Consider the following 3,626-nt stretch of genomic DNA (forward strand, 5'->3'; position numbering starts at 1 on the left):
AAGCTGGATGAAATGATTTGGTTTGTTTCCCAACTTGGCAGGCACCACAAATGATTGATTCGACTTTCATCTTGGGTAAACCACGAACACCTTCTATCTTCATTAGTTTATCAAGTAATCTGTAACTCAGATACCCCAGTTTTTGGTGCCATAGCTCAGCTTCATCTATGCTAGTCCTGCAACAGAAGATATGTTAGTTAGAATATAGCAATTGTCAATTGACCTTTTACCTTCCATAACGCATTGATTTGTTTTGTCCAGGACACTGCAGTTATTTTTGGTGAAGCACACGTTCCAGTTTTGGTCACATAGTTGACTTATACTTATGAAATTTGTGTGAAGTCCATTGACTAGCAATACTTTTTCTAGTTTTGGCAGGCCAACTACATTTAGTGTGCCTATGCCAATGACCTGACCTTTAATACCGTCACCAAAGGTAACTTCACCTTTGCTTGCATTTACGTTACTTAGAAATTTGGCATTTCCTGTCATGTGACTGGAACACCCGCTGTCAAAGTACCATTTCTCTTCTCTTCCTGCTCTTTTAGAGTGAAAAGAAACAATCGAAATATAGTCAGTCTTTTTAACCCAAATCTTTTTGTAAAGGGTTGGATGTTCTTGTATTCGAACTTCTCGATTCTTTGATCCTTGTAGAAGTAGTAGCATTCGGATCTGGTACGGCCACGCAACCTGCAATAATGACATACGGGGTTATAGAGTTTGTACTGTTGCTTGTTTGACCTTACTATAACACTGTTATGTTTCGTTGAGCTGGATTCAGGAATGTATCCTGGATCAGGTCCAGACGCTTTGACGAATACCGTTTTATCCTTTGAGTTGCTTCCGTTGAAACCCAAATCGAATTTTGCAGAAGTTTTTCTTCTGGAATCAAAGATTTTGTCAAGTGTTGAAGTGGTGTCCATCATTTGGATTTGTCGTTTGTAGGTGCTTAGTTCCTACTTCAAGGTCTCTACTTCCTGTTTCAGTCTCTCTTCTCGGTCAGCCGCTTCTTTAAGAAGTACATCCCTATCTGCTATTTGAGTTTGGTACACTTTACTAGCATTTGTTACAATCTCTATCTCACTAGACAATTTGCAATTTTCTTATCTTAGGGCTTCGCATTTGGGGTACAACTTATTGAACTCAACTTCAAAAGATAAAGCATTTAATTCTAAATCTTCCGCTGAGACATATTCACCTCCCTCTGAGTCAGCTCCTTATTCAAGTTCTGAACATCCAGCAACACGTGCAGTAAAAGCAACAAAATTACAGGAGACTTCTTCTACATCAGATCTAGTTGTTTCAGCGTTAGGTTAATCGTCACTCCAGGTAATGGCTGACATAAACTTTTTGCGTCTGAGATAGGTGGGACACTCCGCTTGTACATGTCCAAAGCCTTCACACTCATAGCATTTGATTCCTTTATTGTTAGATTTTTCTTTGGACTGCCATGGACGTGAGACAGACTGCTTGAAGTTTGACGAGCTTGTCCTAGGACCAGCTTTGGATGACATTGTTCCTCTTTGTGGATTTTTGTTGCGTGAATTATTTGATACCTGTTTCAAAATTTTAGAAAATTGTTTAGTCAAATAAACAATTGTATCATCACCTGGTTCGTCTGAATCAGATACAACATTATTTCCTTCAGCGGCAAAAGCTACATTTTTTTGTTTTTTCGTTTTCGTGTGATCAGTTAAAATTTCCATTTCATAGGTTCTAAGATTTCCCATTAACTGAGTAACCGTTTTGTTCTCCCAGCCGTCATGTTCCTGAATGGCCGTGATTTTCATTCTGAACCTTGGTGGTAACGATCTCAGAATTTTTTTAACAAGTTTTTTTTGGGGGAAAGGTTCACCGAGGACCATCGCACGATTTGCCAGTTCCTGTACACGTGTGTGAAAGTTCGTGATGGTCTCATCCTCATTCATCTGAAGCTCTTCAAAGTCGGACTGGACTAGTTGCAGCTTTGATTGTTTCACTGACGTAGTTCCTTTGTAAGTTGACTCAAGAGCCTCCCACGCACCTTTAGCTTACTCAGTACCTGCAACTATAGAAAACTGACTTTCATGCATAAGGGAGTAAATCGTATCTAAGGCCTTATCGTTATATCCAACATTAGTTATTTCAGTTTGGGACCATTCGGTTTCAGGTGTAGTTACTCACGTTCCATCATCACTGATACTGGCTTTAGTCGGATGAGTCCAACCTGTCACCACGGACCGCCATACTGCATCACCTTGAGTTTTTAGATGTGTACGTGTGCGAGCTTTCCAATAAGCGTAGTTGTCGCCGATTAGCTGGGGAAGAACCTTAACACGATCCATTCTGTAACACTCAACAACCCGTGAGATTGAACAAATTAACAGAATAAAGAAAAGCAATAAGAGTCGTTGAAAACTTGAGTTCAAGAGGCACGGGATAGCCAGATCGACAGACTAATAATTTAAGTCTGCAGGCTCTGATACCAATTGAAATTGCACCGTGAATCTTGAATGCAAGATTTAACTTATATTTCTACTTGATTTTATGTTATGCAACAATCGCGTTCATTAATTAGATTTGTTAATCAAATGTAAATAACGAAAATTGAAAGCATAAAATAAAACAATAACACAAGAGAATTGTTACGCAGTTCGGAGCGCTTCTCCTACGTCTGCGGGGCAACCCACGTCTGCCCAATCCACCACCAAGGAGTATTACAAGAGGTAAGTACAAATGGCTCTCAGCCTTTACCACTACAACCCTTCCTAACACCTATTCAGGACTGAACCGTGCATGCCATAGCAATCTTCAAGCGAAGCTTCAGCTGTACCAGGTACTGACTGTGTAGCTCAGGCAGAATTTCTCAAGAAATAATAAAATAACAATAGATATTTATGCAGTAGCTTTCTAGAAATTCCTTTACTCAATATATCAATTCTCAAAAATGGCAACCTTCCACTTTGGCGAGGCCTCCTTTTATAGCATTAGATATGTATTACATTGATCCTCATAATCAGCATCTCAACCTCTTCATTAAATCAGAGCCACATGTTTTATTTGAATGCCTCCAAATACTCACTGTATTGCTGACTTCTCTTTTTCCAATCAACCAATTAAAATATAACTATGCAAATATTAGATGATAGGAAGTGGTCCAAAACAGGAATTTTAAACTAAATAAAACTAATTAATTCTAATTTAGGTGAGACTAAATAAATTTGCCAACAAAGATTTAATGTGTACTAAAATTGTACACCTACAAATTACTTATTACTTACGGGGCGTTTGGTTGGAAGGAAGGAATTAAGGGGGAAATGAATTGTAATTCGGTGGGAAAAGAATAAGGTGGGAATAAAGTAGGAATTACAATTACATTGTTTGGTAAGGAGGAATAATGAAAATGGGAAAAGTGATATAAAGACTAAAATACCCTTTGTGTAATAATATTAATAATAACATTCAAGGACAAATATGTCTTTTCCTTCCCTTTCCCTTTGCATGAATTCATTGAATTGCAATTCATAGGGGGACCTATGAATTGCAATTCAATGAATTGAGGAAATTGCAATTCCCTCCAACCAAACAATGTAGTTTATCATTTCATTGAATTGCAATTCAACTCCAACGCAATTCATGCCAACCAA

At 38.2% G+C, this 3,626-nt stretch overlaps 1 long non-coding RNA gene across 1 annotated transcript; it reads right to left on the minus strand.

The window, feature by feature from the left end:
- Positions 1-1,057: 1,057 nt before the first annotated feature.
- On the minus strand, positions 1,058-2,486 carry LOC109189610. The gene is made up of 2 exons (XR_002055593.1): positions 2,164-2,486; positions 1,058-2,047 (listed from the first exon to the last, which is right to left on the minus strand). It is a non-coding gene; the product is annotated as an uncharacterized LOC109189610 (long non-coding RNA).
- Positions 2,487-3,626: the final 1,140 nt, after the last annotated feature.

Source organism: Ipomoea nil, unplaced genomic scaffold (genome assembly GCF_001879475.1).
Source record: "Ipomoea nil cultivar Tokyo-kokei standard unplaced genomic scaffold, Asagao_1.1 scaffold1558, whole genome shotgun sequence".
In the NCBI taxonomy this organism is placed as follows: Eukaryota; Viridiplantae; Streptophyta; class Magnoliopsida; order Solanales; family Convolvulaceae; genus Ipomoea; species Ipomoea nil.